This window comes from Schistocerca americana, chromosome 1 (assembly GCF_021461395.2).
Source record: "Schistocerca americana isolate TAMUIC-IGC-003095 chromosome 1, iqSchAmer2.1, whole genome shotgun sequence".
NCBI classification, from domain to species: Eukaryota; Metazoa; Arthropoda; class Insecta; order Orthoptera; family Acrididae; genus Schistocerca; species Schistocerca americana.
The window spans coordinates 236881835-236901488 of record NC_060119.1 but is presented as its reverse complement, the minus strand read 5'-3'; the positions used below and the strand labels follow the sequence as shown (position 1 = coordinate 236901488).

Below are 19654 nucleotides of genomic sequence, written 5' to 3'. Positions count from 1 at the left end.
GGAAGAGTTCCAATTTCTCTGTTTGGCACTCATATGCTAGCGTCCACAGCTCGACTCAGAATGACAAAAGTAAACTCAAATAGCAACAGTGAACTGCAGATAAAAAACGGCAATCGATAAATAAACCCATAGCAACCGGAATACCAACTTGGAAAGCAAAATCGCTACTAACTTATGCACCAACCTAATATATTACAAAGCTTTTTTAGGACATCTGCCTTGTTGCATTCTGTTTAAATGTTCTTTCCTTTTCAGCTTGCATGTATCGACTTTCTCTGCTGCTGAAAATATTTAAAGCTAATTTCTAATACCTACATTCCGTAATCTATCTTCTAGTTGACATCCTTCAACTGATCTTGGGAATTTCATTTTTGACTTCACTATTATATTTATGTCTTGCTGTCCAGGCCTCAGATACATAAAGTGGCACTGGAACAGTTAGTGTTTTATAGAATCCTAGTTGCATTTCGCTAGTTGTCTTTTTGTTTAACGTTCTTTTTATTGTTCTGGAGACACCTTGAAATTTTGCTGTGTTATTTTTTATATCTTTATCATCTTTATATGGATATTTCCAAATTATAATTTTGACCAATTTCGTTTAGTTTATATATATATATATATATATATATATATATATATATATATATATATATATATATATATATATAATGGTCCAGTTCTATTCCTTTGCTGTTCTTTGTTTCCTCATTTCACTTTTTAATCTCATCGTTTATATATAAACAATAAAATAGGGTTAAGGCAGCAACTTCTTTTAACTGCTTGGTTAGTTATAATACAATTCTTACTTTTTTGTTCCCTGTTTTTATTACAAATGTTGTTTTACTGTAGAAACTTTCACGTCCCGTATCAAGCATCGCTGAATTCCATTTTCTTGTAACACTGACCAGACTTTTAGTTTTGGAATTCACCTGCAGTAATTTAGATAAATTCGAAGTGCCGGACGGGCCGAGTGTGATAATTTTTCAAATACCTAGACATAGTCGATAAAAACTATGTGTGTCTCATTATTAAATTCTCTCATTTTACTTACCGATATATTCAAAATGAATATATTACCTACTGTTATTTGTCCTTCACCGTCAGCCATTTAACGTCTAGTGCTGCCTAAACGCCCCTTCTAATATCTTCATGCATCGCGGTGTTCAGCTAAACGCAGTCAAGGGTCCGCTGCATGTTTTCTATTGCCATCTACAAACCCATAACGTCACCACTTTGGCCTACTCTTACCTTCTAGAATCCAGCAGGCACCTTTCTTACTGTTAGTCCATCTAGCACTCATTCGCCAGGTTACATGGCTTATTCACCTCTATTTCATTTTCACTACTGTCGGCATTGCGTCTCCCACTCTGCTTGGACGCAGATCCATTTATTCGTTTTCTCGCGGTAGCTCCCGATACGTGTCTCTCCACTGCTCGACTAGAAACTCTCAGTTTTTGAATGGACTTCGCATTAAAAGCCCGTTTTAGATATGCTATTAAAATTTACAAAATTGTTAGGTAAAATTCACACAAACATCAGTTTTACAGTTTGTAAGTGGCTGACTATGCCTGTGACGTAATGAAACCAGTCAATGAAGATACCCCAAGATCCAGTGTGCGAAATAATCCGTGCAGTCACAAATTTTTGTACAGTGGTAGGCGAGAGTGCCATAACAACATTCAAGATATCCTGATCGACGGGGACTGAGTGGCGGGGTGAGCGTGCGTCTGAAGGTCACTTGTGTGCTTTTTATTGAATAACTCGAAAACTACGCCTTCTAGAGAAAACGAATCACAATACAAAATGTAATTACCTTAAACTTCGTATAAAAAAATCCTATTCATATTTCCTGTAGGACTAATAGTTAGAATGTAGTGAGCAAGAGAAAATGAAAATATGCTGAGTGGTTTTTGAAGGCCAGATACGGAATTGTGAGTTGCATAAAATGTCATCGGTAGGGACAGGTGAGTCACCCTTATGTTTGCTCATTAGCTAAACTCCAAATTGACCGTCCAAAAGCTGTGTATACGGAGTGCGCCTGTTTGCTAGTGAAATCTGCTTCGTCATGAGGCTCACCGCCTCTCGCAGACCCAAGAAGAATCTCCGTAGCTTTCACTAAGTTCTCCGTGTGCGACGAGAGCAAAAGTCCGCTCGTCTGCCGTATGCTGCTCCGCTCTTGCGTCACCACGCCATGTGTACGTTCCTTCGCAAACGTGAAGTGTGTAATCGAACGTCGTCGCGCTGGTGTAATGCGCTCGGCTCGTAACCACTAGCAACACAAAGCAAATCATGACCCGTCCCTCCCGACACTTCTAATTCCTCTAAATTACTCCAGGTGAATTCCAAGGTGGTTCCTCTGACAATATTACATCCAATACCTTGCATCATCCTTTTCAGTATTCAACGAATACTTTTGCTCTGTCTTTAACGAGTCCCAGGGGTTTCCTGACCAAAAAAAAAAAAAAAAAAAACAACTAAGAGCTGAAAAAATTGATTTTCGATTGTAATTCTGTGGGTGACATTTGTGGTTGTGTATCTATCGCTGTGGCTGAGGAATGTATATTCGAGGAGAAGACACTTCAATCCCATGTGATTTTGACGAAATCATTACGGGTGAAGCGGGCTTGTGGGCTTCCTTAGCCCATGACTTCTTTCTACATCTGGCTCTGCCTCTAAGGCTGCGTTCACAGTAGCACCAATATGGATGGATTCCGCCGATGACCGACATCGACCGAAGACGGCCGATATTTTCAAATCAGTACGCCACTACCTGTGCGGTCACAATGTAACCGATCTCATCGCCCAAACGTACAGATTTCGGACGACAGTTGGTAAAATTCAAATCAGTTAGTTTTCTTCGGCCATATCGACCGACACTACGCGAAACATGGACTGTGAGAAACTTATCAGTTTATTCGAAGTTGGTCTTTGTGGCATCCGCCGGTCGGAGTGGCCGAGCGGTTCTAGGTGCATCAGTCTGGAACCGCGCGACCGCTACGGGCGCAGGTTCGAATCCTGCCTCGGGCATGGATGTGTGTGATGTCCTTAGGTTGGTTAGGTTTAAGTAGTTCTAAGTTCTAGAGGACTGATGACCTCAGATGTTAAGTCCCTTAGTGCTCAGAGCCATTCGAACTTTGGGGCATCCTGAAGACAAAAATATCATAATCGGGAAATAGTTCCGAATCTATGGATTAAAATTGCAGGATTATTGGAAACCACAAGCAGGCAAAATCTTTATCGGAAAATGTAAGTGTAAATTATAACCTGAAAAAAATAACTTGTGGAAGGATGGTGTAACCTATATTTAGAGTTACTGTTATGGATCTTCTTTGGGTTGTGGTAGTTGAACAATAACTGTCTACAAATTATTATTACTGCTTACTCGTATTTTGAGGGTAGTAGGGTGTGATTCTGTTTCTGTTACGTGAAGTGGTTTGCAAACGTGGTGTATCTGTTTCCACTTATCAGTGCTTCTCGTGCTCAGAGTATCTTATTCTACACTATATGTTCGTCTTTCACATGTATACTGAATGCCGGTCATTGAAGGTTAAATGACATATGTCTGCACAACTTCAAATAAACTCAGTAAAGCAGAACGTTTGTAATCTTGCTTTCCAAGGTCACCACGAATCATCTCGAATGTGTAAACCCAAAGACCTATAACGGAAAAAATTTCGGATAACGAAAGCTAAGTTCGAGTTTTATAGAGGTGCGATTCGAACACTATTCAAAAATCCTATACTCACATTAAAGATGTAGTTCTGGCTCAAATAAAACTGGAATACATTCCTCGATGTTTGACAAGTGGCGATTACATCTTTCCAATATTCAGGCCTATTTACATTCTGAAAAGTACAATTTCAAAGTTTTTATATATATGTTGGATGCTATTTACGATGCCGTAACGACTTATTTAAAAGCTGATTTTTTCATTTTTGCATCCCACATACTACGAAATATGAAACCAATCCACTGGGCAAGTGTTCAAAGGGCAGTGAAGTTTCCACTACTAGAATTTGATTTTCTAAATATATTGCTGGTATTGCATTACTTTTCACTGTTTTTAGAATAAAGTGAGTTGCTGCGAAACTGCAAATCAACCTTTCATTGATTAAATAATACTTCCTTACTCACATACAAATTTTATTCATACGTCATTTACTTAAGCATTGTATGCTCATAACCTCACTGGTAACACCATTATACACATCCTACGCTGCAGCATAAAAAAACTGTGCTCGTAAGAACGTATTTTGGAGAGATCCTTAATATGATGCAGCATTGAAACTACATATTTTCGTATTGCACACGTATAAAATATGTGAAAAACATTAATTACAGCATGTTAGCTTCATACGTGCGGCCGCTTCTGACGCCAATGGATGGTAGGAGAAGGAAAGTGGCGTCAGAAAGCTAAACAGTTTTTAATTTTTGTGGCATGGCGTTTTTCCCCTTCATCTCAAACATTCGTAAAATTTGTCTGGTAATACCAGTAATTGAGGGTTGAGTATACAGTACACGCCACATTCTTTTCGAGACAGATAAAGCTCTTTTGCATGCATCCGGCATGTTTTTAATTTTAAAAAAAGTCCTGTTTTAGCACTCGCCTGCAAGTCTCCAAGAGGCGTCGCGGTATCCGTTAAAATCTAACTTACTTCATATGTATAACATATACTAACCAAACCTAACCTCCTGGAACACTCCAAAAACTGGCGAAGGAGATCGCACGCACCATGACCAACCTATCGGCCGATACCAGCGGGCGACCTCTGGGGCTCCGACAACGGTTGTTAGACACTGTCGGCCGACGGCGTGGTCATAGTGCGTCCGATTTCCTTCCTCAGTTTTTGACAGGATCAAGAAGGTTAGGGTAGATTAGGTTAGAATCTATTCTATGTATGAGGTAGGCTAGATTTTAACCTCTTGAGGTGGGGTGGATATCATGACGCTTCTGTGCTTGGATACGATTGTTGCATAGCAGCGCCGGCCGGAGTGGCCGAACGGTTCTAGGCGCTACAGTCCGGAACCGCGCGACCGCTACGGTCGCAGGCTCGAATCCTGCCTCGGGCATGGTTGTGTGTGATGTCCTTAGGTTAGTTACGTTTAAGTAGTTCTACGTTCTAGGGGACTGATGACCTCCGATGTTAAGTCCCATAGTGCCTCAGAGCCATTTCATTTCATTTGCATAGCAGCTTCTGCTATTATAGAGACGCCGAATGCATGTGAATGAGCTTTCCTCCCTCGTAAAGAACGTGGTGAGTGCTGTGCACTCTATCCTCAGTTACTGGAATAACCAGAGAAGTTTTACGAATATATGAGATGACGGGAGAAACGTTTTGTTAAAAAAAAGGTATGTTAAATCTTATGGGACTTAACTGCTAAGGTCATCAGTCCCTAAGCATACACACACTACTTAACCTAAATTATCCTAAGGACAAACACACACCCATGCCCGAGGGAGGACTCGAACCTCCAGCGGGACCAGCCGGAAACGTTCTGTTATATACTTGAGATAATTTGTGTTGATCTTGAAAGGCAAGTTATTAACACTCTGCTTTGCTTATTGATTTAAAGTTGTGCAGACACACGTCAATTAACCTTCAATTTCTGTCATTTGGTGCACCAGTGAAAGACAAGCATAAAGTTACCATAAGATGCTCTGAAAGCCACTTCATATTAACAGAATTATTATCCTACTGGCTTAAAACGCAAGTAAGCAGTAACAATAATTTGTAGACAACTAATTACAGCCTACCACAAAAAAGATCCAGTACAGTAGCTATAAGCATATAAGATACGCCAGACTTTTCGCTTGAACAAATTATTTTTTGAGGTTATAATCTATGGCTAAAATTTCCAACAGAGATTTTGCCTATTTGATGTTCCGAATGAACCTGCAACTTCAGTCAATGGATTCCGAATTATATCCCGATTATGATATTTTCATCCTCAGGATGCCACAAACTCACTCGGACTAATCTTATCAGTTTCTCACGCACCATATATCGTGTGCGAGAACGTCGGTCGATTTTACCGAAGAAAATAAACTGATTTGAATCCCACCGATTGTCGTCCGAAGTCTGTATGTTCGGCCTGTAAGGTCGGCTATAGTGTAACCGCGCACATAGTGGAGTATTGATTTGAAAAGATCGCCCCTCACTGGCCGATGTCGGTCGTCGGCGGATTCCACGTATATCGGAGCGACCGTGACCGCAGCCTGATGGCTCCATGTCGACCTAACTTAACACCCTTTATCCTTCCTACTTCCTTTCCGTGTTGAATAAAACATCGTAAAGCAGTTGACATTCTGCACCGAGGTTGTACTGAGTATCTTCTCATCGTGAGAGTACTATCGTTCGTCATTTTTTTTTTTTTTTTTTTTTTTTTTTAAATTAAATGGAGTCAAATACAGAGTAAAGCGGCAAGATAAGAATCAGCTTAAAGTAAACATTGTGACATTATTTGGTCATTTTATTGTATTTTAACCGAGAGCCTAGAAACGACGGAGAGGCTCCGTCCTTGCCGCAGCCGCCGCGGCTCACAACCCCACGACGACTACCGCAGCCCACTTCACCCCTCCGCCGCCCCACACCGAACCACTCTTTCAGGGTTATTGAGCGGTTCGGCCCCAGGTCCCCCTCCCCCCCTCCCCCCCTCCCCCCTCCCCCCCCCCCACCCAGTGAACGTCTCACACCAGACTAGTGTAAGCCCTGTGCTTGCCAGGTAGAGTAATGGTGGTGTATGCGTACGTGGAGAACTTGTTTGCGCAACAATTACCGACATAGTGTAGCTGAGGCGGAGTAAGGGGAACCAGCCCGCATTTGCCGAGGCAGATGGAAAACCGCCTAAAAACCATCCACAGACTAGCCAGCTCACCGGACCTCGACACAAGTCCGCTGGGCGGAAACGTGCTGGGGACCAGGGGCTCCTTCCCAATCCGGAAAGCCGTACGTTAGACCATACGGCTAACCGGGCGGGTTTCTTTGGCCATACTGTTCAAATGAGTGGACTCTATGAATATCATGACGGTAGAGAGCAGAAGTACAAGGACGGTATTTTCCTGGCTGTAGCAAAATGAAGAAATCGATTAGTCTTATTATTAATCAAGTTCGTTTCTCATTATTGTCACGCTTAAAAGGCGTCCGATGTTATCTGTCGAAAAAAGGTAAGCACCGCCGTTCTGGCCACAGACGGAGTAATCTGGCCCTACCGAACGCCATATCATCCTCTGGCATGGCGTGGCATCATCGAGGTACGTAAGGGGGAGGGGGGGGGGGGTTCAGCACATAGCTCTCCCGGCCACTGTCGGGTTGGCAGACCTACTTATCATTCAAGAAGCTCCTCAATAATACTGGCATCACGATGTTGAGCAGGCATCGTTTCAGTCGTCCCACTGAGGAAAAATCTCTGGCAGTACCGGGAAATACCTGGATTCCCCGCATGGCAGTCAGTTGGCTGACCCTTCAGCTACAGAGGCCGACTATGTTGTTTTTTTTTGGGTCTGTTTAACTGAATCCATACAAGTTATAAAAATGGATGTGGGTACGTGTGTGTTCCACACGTCCCCTTAAAACACTGGATCGATTGCAACCAAACTTGCTACACAAATTCCTTACTGTCAGGCAACAAATGCTGCGGGGGGAAAGAACCACCTACCTACCATAGTTCGAGAGTACGATGTCATAAACAATAAGATGCGTGAAAAATTGCCATACCACGCATGACGCTTACATTTATTATTTATTTGACACAAACTCCATTCGCAATACATTTTGTAGGCAGTATTCATACACGTCGCTGAACGTGCCTACAAAATTATATCAATGCGTGGCACTTATATCAGGAAATGTAATGCCGTATACACTGAGATATGTGGAAAACTCCCACATCGTGCATGACTTTTACATTTATTACTGCTTTGATACTAACTATTTTCACAACATATTTCGCAGACAGTATCCACATACGCTGCTGAATGTACCTTCACAAATATATCATTGCACGCCACATAGGTCTAGTGATACGGTGTCGTAAACACTGAGATGCATGAAAAACTGCCGCATCATACATGAAGTTTTAACAAGCTTATTCTTTACTCATAAGACACTCATACAGTTGAGTCAAGGAAATTCCTGACACGTAGCAGCGCTTTCGACAGCTTTCAACTGTGAAGCGCAAGAGGCTATAGGCGAAAATAATAGCCGTTTATAGAGCCATCAAGAGGCGTTACCGCAGAGAAGTTCACAAAACCGCGTTGCAGAGACGCGAAGCAGATGCGCCCAGTGTACTGAAACTGTCCAGGACGTTGTACTTATATATTTGTATATTCTGCATATTTCTTCGTACGACTGTTTCGTAATTTCAGAGGTATTTTCATGAATACATGAAACTGAAATTTTTTCGGTTTTACTCTAAAAACATAGCTCATTTTTTGTTTTTGTTTCTAATAGAAAATTTGCAAAGTGAATATCCGGGCAATACCGGGTTTGTCAGATAGTTATACTATAAATCTACCCCTAGGTATAAAGAACCATGTCCAACACTGTTCACTCGTAACTGAATGAACTTTATGAATTCACAATGTACAGAAGAAAACAATAGAACTCGCAACGCAAATAGCTAAGGGTTGTAAGTTGCTTTATGATTTTTCCTGGAAATCCATCATGGTTGCCAAGTCACACAGAACAGAGTGGATTAATGAGCGCACTTTGGAATGGCAACTGCACTCATACAGCGTCTTAATTGAAAAACGCCGGCGCTACGTGATCGGAGGGAGGTTATTACGGAGAACAGGTTTGCTGGAAAAGAACATACACGGCTGTTCACGAAAGTAGGTTGAGTAGTGGCGTGACTAAGGTATGGCAGCTTTTTTTTGTAGTACGTTTGACTAGGGTTGCAGGTTCGCAGCATCGTATGAAGTGGTCTGAATGGTTTCAATGACCAACAGAAACTTTGAGTAATGTTTGCTTATTACTATTCATCACCGAATAGAAACGTATTGCTTCATTTCAGAATGGCTGTCGCTAGTGTTGCGACCATACTAATTAGCATCGAAGAGGCACAGCAAGGCAAGCTGTGGATTCGCCTTCGCCGAAAGGGGCAAAGGCACAGTCTTCATTGAGCAAGGTGATACTGAATGGTTCAGGCACTACCATGGTGTGGTGCTAACAGATCGTCCTCACAAAGGGCCACGCCTTCACTAGAGTTACTACAGAATCTCCGGACGAGGTTGAAAGAAGTGTACAGGATGAAGTGTCGTGGGAAGTTGTCCAAGAGCGTATGTTTGCTCCACGACAACGAATCAGCTCATCTGTCAAGTTCTGCTTCACTCCTACGTACTCTCTTGACACGGAACCCAGCGATTTCTTCCTCGTTCCTCAGATGCAGAAACTAGTGCGGGACAGCCATTTTTGCCCGTTGTCAGTTGCGCATTCTCTTTTCAGTCGAGTCTGCAATGGCTTTTGCTTCCTCAGCATTCAATACGTGAATGTACGAGTAATTCACTGACACGAATTGCCCGGGAAGGAGCGATAACAGCCCGCATTACATATCTGTTAATGGGGTTGCCTATTTGCAGGCGCGAACTAATTCAATGCGACAGTACTGTAGACAGGATTAACAAAGCAGTTCCAAGAAGCACAACCTACAGGTTCAATCTGTAATTATAGGACTTGTGCAAACCATTAACAGGCTTCCCTTCACCGGTGGGACATTGATATACAGCAACAATACACAGCTAACTCTCACTGGCTCTGTGAGAACCTACCATGGAACGCTTAAATTCCAGTGGTAGTGAAAGGGTCAACGGATGTCCTACCACCCTGTTCCTTCTTCTGCTCAGTGTTTTCCACACGTTCCTTTCCTCGTCGATTCTTTAGAACATCTCATTTCTTGTTTTATCAGTTAATGTAATTTTCAGCTTCTTTCTAAGGCTCTCTTCTTCTATGGTTTTCTGGGAACCCACGCTGTAGTAAAACACAATGTTGTGGTCCATTCTAGGCTTTTTCCTCAAATTAAGACCTAAGTTTTATACTAGCGTTCGTTTACAAACAAACAATGCTCTCTTTGCCTGTTCTGGTCTCTTGATAAATTCTGGCTGCATCGTCCGACGTGTTGTTTCACTTCAAAGGTAGGAGGATTCCTTAACTTTTCAGGCTACTTGGTCCTCAATTTTTATGTTGTGTTCATCGGTAATCTGGTTTCTGCTACTCCTCTTTACCTTCGTTTTTCTTTTGTTTATTCTCAGACCACATTCTGTGCTCACTAGATCTTTCCATTCAACAGATACTGTAGATCCTCCTCACTTTCTCCGAGGATACCAATGTCATTACAAAAATTTTCGTTGATATTCTTTCACAACGGATGCTAATCACACTCCCGAAACTTTCTTTTCTTTCAGCCATGGCTTCTTCAGTGCAGAGGCTGAACAATAGCGGAGATATATTGCTTGTTTTCAATGCAAGACTTCTCTCCTTGGGTTTGTTTCTTATTATTGCACCTTAGTTTAGATAGTGTAGGGATGCGTCTTTGCCGGCCGGAGCGACCGAGCGGTTCTAGGCGCTTCAGTCTGGTACCGCGCGACCGCTACGGTTGCAGGTTCGAATCCTGCCTCGGGCATGGATATGTGTGATGTCCTTTGGTTGGTTAGATTTAAGTAGTTCTAAGTTCTAGGGGACTGATGACCTCCGCTGTTAAGTCCCATAGTGCTCAGGGCCATTTTTGATAGCGTCTTTAACAAACATACAGTTTCTTCAAAAGATACGATGGTGTTCAATCCAAACTCTGGGTTAAAGTTTGCCTTACTTTACTCCGTTTTGTAACTGAAATGGTGCTGTACCGAACAACGGAACTCACTTCGATCACCCAGCAATCATCTTCCGGTTAATGTTGTGCACGACATTCTACATAAACGAAGGAGAGCTTGACTGCAGACTGGTCCGGCAACTGTCGTCGTAGGGAAGCTGGACAGGAGTGGAAGTGATTAACGAACAAGTTAACACAATAAACAGAAGATTTACTTAACTTGTACGGGTTGTTCAAAAAGTCTCTCCGCAGTCTTCAAAGTTGGCGGTAAATACACAGTTTCAGTTCGTCAAACATTTAATTCAGTTTTCCCGGAGACAACAGTCGTACATCGCGATACTGTGCGAGATTTGATTAACAAATTTCGAAATACGGGTTCAGTGACAGATGCACCGAGAATTGGTCGTCCTGGCGTTTGTTTCTGAGGATAAACTACTCGATATTTCCGATAAAATGTCCATGAGTCCGAACAAGTCAGTAAGAAAACGCCCAGGAAATGATGTTAGTGTCGGAACGGCCCACACAGCTGTAAGGAAAAAATTAGAACTTTTCCCATACAAAGTAACAGTCGCGCAAGAACTGAAAAATACTTATCATGGCAAGATACTGCATTATTGCCAATTGTTCAAAAATTTCGTTCAACAAAATGGAAGGGATATTCTTAATGAAACGTTTTTCACTGATGAGGCGTGGTTTCATTTATCCGGGTACATGAAATTCTCGTATGTGGAGTACTGCAAATCCATTGTGTATTCATGAGGAACCACTTCATTCTGTGAAAATAGGAGTTTGGATTGCAATTTCTACACGTCGGATTGTGGGTCCCATATTTTTCAACGAAACAATAAACGCACGACGATACTGCAGTGATATTCTGTACCCATTCATAGAAGAACTTGTGTTAAGTGAAATACCAAACAGTTATTTTCAACAAGATGGTGCAACCGCGCAAACAGCTCGCGTTTCAATGACACTCACTGTTGCTGATGTTTTTGGTGATCGCATAATTTCACAGGGACTTTGGCCTCCACACCGCCTGACTTCTTCTTCTGGGGTGCAACGAAAGCAACTGTCTATAAAAACCGTCCAAAATCCATCGATGAATTGAAAACACCAATATCCACTTTCACTGCATCTGTACAGAAGAAATATCACAGCTTGTGTTTGGAAACATGATTAGACGAATTGAATTGAGTGTTCAACAACAGGGATGACAATTACAACATTTAATGTGAAAATTTGTAAGTAAAAATGAATATTCAGTAAATTAAAACTTGTATTTCACTGAGTTTCATTTCGGTATATTCACTGCGGCATACGGCACGAGCGGCTAACAATCATACGGCACTGCGGAGAGACTTTTTGAACACCCCGTATTTCTCCAAGCATATGGAGACTCATTACAAATAATGCAGCAAGAAACAGAGCGCGGCTATCACAGGGTCAACTGGGAAGAGGCTCGTGGAACTAAGCACTAACGAGGGTGTCGTAGAGGTGAGGTTCTAGGTGCAGGTGGGATGAGCGGCTGCCGCCATCCGTCCTATATCGCGGCGGCAGAGGCCGGCCATACTGCAGAGCCGCTGGAGGCGTGGCTAGCGGACACACACTGTGGGGTCCACCATATGCCACGCGACCACTGTCGGCGTCAGACGGAAACTTGCAATTCCGTTGCTATGAGGCCTGTGGTATGGTATCCATACGTGATACCACAGCAAGCAATGATGGTCCCATTGATTTGTCAGCGTTAGTCAGGTATTGTTGACAACACAGTGGAAACATCTCATCAACTGCTCGCAGCAAGTTCCTGTAGTCTGAATATGATCTCAGGCTGGTTGTAAACGATTACGACATTGTGAAATGCTCTTGTGATTGTGACGTAACAGGTTTAAAAAGAAATATGGAAAAAAGGAGTAGAGTCAAACAATTACATAATCTCCATGGACAATATATGACTGTCTCACATTCATTCTTCTGGCATTACATCCTGCTGCATCATACATTAATATACGGCATCAGTCCAAAAAGTTACTATACCCATTTCATTCCTGGCATACAGGCGACGTCACCGCGGTAATTTCAGGCGCTGCTTGAACTAGCAACTGTAAACAGATGTGCATTCAACCAGTCAGGTGCGAATAGGCCGTGTCAATTAGTGGGCGTGTAAACTTAGCATGTCAACGTTGTCGTGTCACAAATCGAAGTAGAGGAGCATCTCAAAATCAAATATTTATGGCATTCTCCAGAACTTTTTGAAGAAAAGAAACGTGCGCGCAAAGTTTATGCTGCACATCTTGACTCTCGAACGAGAACAACAATTGGACCCCTGACGCAACTTAATTGAAATCCAAAACACGTAAAAAAATTGGTGTTATCAATACGAACATACCACAGAATGACAAATCGCAGAAATTCAAATGAAGGTCCAACCCTTTGACGACGAAACCGGCATTCAAGCCAGTCTGAAGCTCAAGGTGTACAACATCCCAAAGAAGAACTTTTCTAAAAGTTTCATGAACGTTCTGTGCATTGCAGTCATGTGGGGGGCGAGCTGGATATTAAGAACACTTGTACCATTAAAACCACAATCCTAACGTTGCCGTGTTTTGTATTAATCGGTCTCGTAACTTTTTGGATTGATGGGGTATGTAAATTATTTGCATTGATCCTCGTGGGTTCAATATGCCTTAAAATGTTTATAAAAAAGTCGTAGTTCCATCCCTGAGAGCTGCTAGGAATACTTCCTTATTACAACAGATATTTATTAGCACCTCTTAGCGGTGGAACTACGACTTTGTCAAATACTTACGGCCTGCGAGGCACCATCTTCACAAAATACAGGGTTATTCCTATGCACCTCTGGAGTCTGGAGTTTTAGGAGAATACACGATAACTATAAGACATACAGAGAAATAACAGGTAGCGAATATTTATTTAACCTGATCTGATTAGAGCCATCAGGCCCCCTCTTACATCGGAGCAGGGTTTCACGCATACAGAAAATGATTTGAGTGCCTGAAGTGTGAGTATGTGAGTAAATAATACTGACTATGAACTTATAAAGTAAATAGTGACACACTTGTACTACTGCAGCTGCTGCCACCTATAGTGACAATAATTCCAGTTATAAGCGTAAAAGAAAGAATGTTTTCTGATATAACGAGCGCTGGAGAAAAGCAATTTGAGGAGACTGCACCAGCTAAAAATACTGGGAAATTACGAGGACTGGAAAGGAAGATTTAAAAGTGTAATGAGTGCATACAAGTAGAATGGTCTTCTGAAGGTGGAAATGGTGTTCAGTCCTCCAACATAATGCGTGAGGTTATTCCAGTCGTGTTCTTGCTACTGAGGATTTCGAGAAAGTGGCTCAACGATGGAGTGAGACAGAAAGGATTTTGCACTGATGTTCAGGTAAGAGCTTTAAGGTCGAGGAGATACATGAGAGACAGTGTTTCTTGATAAGACAGTAAGAAGACAGAGGGTCTGGAAATCTATGCGCTTGTCTGCGCGCAGTCAGGATAGCTGTGGATACAGTGGTGAAATGTGATCAAGAAGTCGAACATCACAGATGTGATGAACACAGGCGTTCATAACCAGTTTCAGACGACTCCTTGAGCTTTCCAGAGAAGGCTACCTTTTTCAGCTCAAGCTTTTTATATTTTTGTAGGTCATGGAGAGATGCTGATGCCTTCCTGCGTACTGCAGATATGTGCTCAGTGCAATTTAGATTTTCATCTATTGTTACCCCTAGACTCTTTGCTGAAGGAGATAAGTTGATATTTGTCCTGTTTAGGGTTAAAGACGCTAGGGGTTCCCGATATTTCTGGCTAATGAGCCTAGAATGACCCACCAGTACTGCCTGGGTTTTGGACAGGATGAGCTTTGACCCTATTTCTGAGACCAGTTTGTAGTGCACACAGGTCGGTTCTCAGATTATTGATAGTTTTCTTCGGTTTTACAGGTTTTGCACTTAGATATAAATGGAGGCCATCAGCGTACATGTGCTACTTGCAGTAGGACAAACCTGATAACATATTATACATACAGTGAAGAGAGTATAAGACCTAACACCGAACCCTGGGGGACGCCTCGTACAAACTGCCACTACTGTGACTTTATGTGCCGAACATGACACATTGTTGGCGAAACATTAGGGATGAGCGAAACCATTGCAATGCACTTTGAGAGAAAAACTGAGACAAAGAGGACAAAACAGATGACTTATCATAAAATAGAACGCGTAGTTTCCTAAGGGGGAAGGTGATTCAGAACATGTATACACATCATTGACTCCGTATTGTCTCGTCGAATTAGTTCACGTATGCAGACAGGCAAGCCAATAAACAAATTTCCAAAGTGGGATGATGTGGCGCCTTCCCGGACAACTCGTGTCAGCGACTTCAGCGACGTGTTGATGTCTGTCTCGTCATAAACGGCGCCCAGGTTGAGCACATACAGCTTGGATAGGTGCTCTGTCCACTCATATGTGTCTGTTTTATGTATGCCTTGCAGTTTTCTCGCAGATGTCTTCTACAACCACAGAGGTACATATAAAAAGCCCTGTTGTCTCAAAGCAGCTGCAATTTACGTAACGAGAGCAAAGGCGCTGTGAAAGTACTGACAGAGAAAATTAGTAAGAAGTATCCGAACGTCCCATAGACGTAGTGCGAGCGAGAGCTGACGCACTTCGCCGCACTCGCTGTGCAGAAAGTGGACCAGCTGCGGGTGCCTTCTTGCACGTCTTTTTGCGCGTCGTCAGCTGCACTGGCCCTACCTTTCACGCCGCAGGCCGCAGACGTCCGCTTCTGGTCCACTGAGACTTCTAGCCCGGTTTTGCGAGCTGTCGCTTATTATTTTCCATCGCGGGGGCGCCTGGAGAGAGCTCGCTGTCGGCCAGATGCAGATGCAGACGATGATCCGCTTTCCCTGGCGACGCCTGCCGCCCACGCATCTCGCCCCCGCATGTCCCCTCCCAGGCGCCGACATACTGAGGAACTTCTGCGCAGCGTAAACTGCGCATCACTTTGTCTCTCCTCTCAGCTAAGTCTGGAGACTTAATACAAACAACTGTGCGGTTTCTGCAATATCTCTATCTGCAGTGCAGGCTTTTAGTAAGCAGTCTGGTGTCGCAACGTTTATTTCAATATTGCCTTTTTCGACTGCAGACAATGTATCTATCCCTATTAAAAAGTTAACTCGTCAGTTTTACGAACAAATCCTTTTCATAGGCGGAAGTTGCTTTGTTGTTGTGGTCTTCAGTCAGAAACCCGGTTTTTTAAAGCTCTCCATGGTACTCTATCCTGTGCAAGCCTCTTCATCTCCGAATAACTACTGCAACCTACATCCTCTTGAATCTACTTGCTCATCTCTTGGTCTCCCTCTACGATTTTTGTTCCCTACAATTTCCTGCAGTATTAAATTGGTGATCCGTTGATGGCTCAGAATGTGTCCTGTCAGACTATCCCTTCTTCTAGCCAAGTTGTGCCACAAATTTCTTATCTCCCCAGTTCCGTTCACTTCCTCCTCATAAGTTACTTGGTCTACCATCTAGTCTCCAGCGTTCTTCTGTAGCACCACATTTCGAAAGCTTCTATTCTCGTTTTTTCTTAATTTTTTATTGTCCATATTTCACTTCCATACATAGCTACACTCCATAGAAATACTTAAACGCTTCCTGACACACAAATCTATATTTGATGCTAACAAATTTCTCTTCTTCGGAAACTCTTTTCTTGCCATTGACTGTCTACATTTTATATCCACTCTACTTCGGCTATCATCAGTTATTTTGCTGCCCAAACAGTGAAACTCATCTACTACTCTATGTGTCTCGTTTACTAACCTAATTCCCTCAGCGCCACCTGATTTTAATTCGACTGCATTCCATTATCTATGTTTTGCTTTCGTTGATGTTCGTCTTATATCTTCCTTTCAATATACTGTCCACTCCGTTCAACTGCTCTTCCCTGTTCTTTGCTGACTCTGACAGAAACACCATCATCGGCAGGCCTCAAAGATTTTATTTGTTCTCCCTGGACTTTAAACTTTTCTTTTGTTTCCTTTACTGCTAGTTCAATGTACAGATTGAACAACATCGAGGATAGGCTACAAGTACGTCTCACTCCCTTCTTAGTCACTGCTTCCCTTTCATGCCCTCGACTCTTATAACTGCCATCTGGTTTCTGTATAAGTTGTAACTAGCCTTTCGCTCCCTGTACGTTATCCCTGCTACCTCCAGAATTTTAAAGAGAGTATTCCAGTCAACAGTGTCAGCTATAGACGTAGGGTTTTCCTTTCCTTAACCTATCTTCTAAGAGAAGTCGTAGGGTCAGTATTGCTTATTCCCTGTAACTGACGGGTTAACTGAAATAGGAGCATGAGCAGCTGGAAACCTGGAGTGTGGAAGTAACAATATCCTTTTTTAAACCTTATATTATTAAACCTACGAAAAATGTGCGATTGCATTTGGTATCTCTTCCAGGTTTCCTCCAGTCTGGACACATGAGCGACATTGATCCTTGAGCATCTTCATGGCAAACGTTGTTGTTAACAGTGGCTGAATTAGTTATTGCCTAACTCCAGCAGTCTCCACATCTGAAACCTCTTTCTCCTTCGCCTCCTCTTCCCTCCTACATACCCTTTTAAGACTGTTTTATAAAACCCTTCTTACTGCTTAACATGTGTCCTATCTAACTTTTCCTCCTTTTTTTTACACTTATTAACTGTCTCTCTTCTCCCACTCTTCTCAGCACCTCTTCATTTTCACGCTATCCATCCAACCTTTTTTTTATTCTTTTCTACGTCCACGTCTCAAAACCGCCCCAGCCTTGCAGCTGAACATTTCGAGCAAAACATTTTATCAGTCTTTTCCTCAAACCTGTTCCCATATTGCTGCAAAAAACTCTCGCATGCTTACGAAGTGCCTCTTTCGCCATTGCTAACTTGATTTAATTTCTTTGCTGCATTTTAAGTAACTTTCTGTTTTGCTTTCTATGTATTTAAAGCTTTGCACATATTCTAATGTTTCTTCATACAAGATTATTTGCATCCATTTATTTTCTCTCAGCCCCGTTACTTTCACAGTATCTAAAAAGTAAGAATGATAAAAAAGATAATGCACTTCAGTGCTAGTGATCGTGTTGACTATTCTTATATTAAAACAGAACACTACAACTACCACTCAAAATACTCAACATGATACTTGAAAGAAAGCTTTTCAGCTGTCTTGAATCCTAACAATTTAAAATTTTCGATTTCATTTATTATGTTATGGACTTGTGTTAATTAAGTATATCATTCACGAGAGCAATGCGTCATTTTTGCTCAAATGAAGCGGCAATTAGACTTTGTAAACCGAGCACTGATGTTACCTACCATCCATCATATTTGCCAGCTCTAAGTTCAGAACTTCATGTTACTCCACAGGGAAAAGTGCACAGGAGCGAAGGTCGGCTAAGACCTGGTCATGGGACTGGATCTCTGCTTCTCTTATGGCAAATAATGCATCGATCGTACATTAATATCCAAATGAGATGATACCACATCCTCAGACAGTAAGATGCACCGTCTATAAGAACTGTGGAAGAAAGAACGCCAGATAACCAGTGCTAGCCAAATGGGCTGGCAGCAAATAACGTCTGCTTAGATGATCATGTACTATTCCACGCCCCAAGTTGATAATCTTCGATAGCGAACGTCACATGGGGTGAGCGTGACGACGTTCTTTCTGTGGCGTAATGCTACAATTGCTGAAGATGATCATTTTTCATTAGCAGCTCATGGCAGATCTGAAATACGATTCAGTTTCGTCCGTGACGTACCATTGTGCTGTCAGAGGTCCTTCAATTGCTATTAACCGTGACCTGAAGTCATACCGGATGGCTCCTTGCAACATGACGCCAGGAATAACACCGCTGTGTCTCTCCAAAATATCGGAAAAATGGGACCTCTGCCCAGGTCGCTGTCAAACTCACTAACGCTGGTCATCCTGGGTAATGGAGAACCGTGATTCATAGCTGAGCAGTGAAACGCCGTTCATCGGTAGTCCATGCTTCCTGGACAGGGCACCACTCCAAAAGCAGCCGTTTATGTTGTGCCGTTAACGGGAAATCTCCTCATGAGACGATAACTCCCCATTTCAGTTGCTGCTGGTCTCTGACCTGTGGTGCGGGATGACGCAGAATGTTGCACGGAGTCCATTACTTGCTGTCAGATGGTGGCGCATATGCAAATGGGTTACAATGTGGTTGGTGAACAATACGGAGATCCTCCCTCGTGGTCAAAAGCGGTCAACCGTAACCTTGACGAGGAGTATGCTTCTCCTGACATTCTCATGCTGTCCAACATCGGGTGCTCATTAAATGCGAATGCCCCACAGATCTGGATATTGCATGATTCGACCAGCTGGCGAAATGGAGACTTATTATGAGGCCCATTTCAAGCCCTGTCAGGTGCTGATAATGCTGTCTCATACGAGAATATGTCATCTCTGAGTCTTTCACAATAATCGCTTAACATCAAAAGCTGTTCGTGCCTCTTACACACGCTTCAAGACTTCGTAACATGAACATCACTAACGAACTCTGGTGGCCGTTCTATCACTCACAGAGAATTGCAACTCTATAACGATTTACATATCCGCCGATATTGTGTACATGAATGAAGCTACACTCACATCCGTCGGTGTCTTCTGGGTGATTCACTTTTATTTGTCAGGCAGTGTGTAACAAGGAAAACAGTGGATCTAGAACTGAGCCTTGTGGAATCCCCAGCTTCCTTTACACCACCACAGTATCTCAGACCCAGGATTGCTGAAATTTTGTCCTCAGCGTTGCATTATACTCTGGAATTCATT

General features: G+C 42.6%; 1 protein-coding gene across 1 annotated transcript in view; it reads left to right on the top strand.

The window, feature by feature from the left end:
- Window positions 1–19654, top strand: part of LOC124622426 (atrial natriuretic peptide-converting enzyme) — a 276927-nt gene that overhangs the window by 157154 nt on the left and 100119 nt on the right. The gene's annotated exons all lie outside the window — the stretch shown is intronic.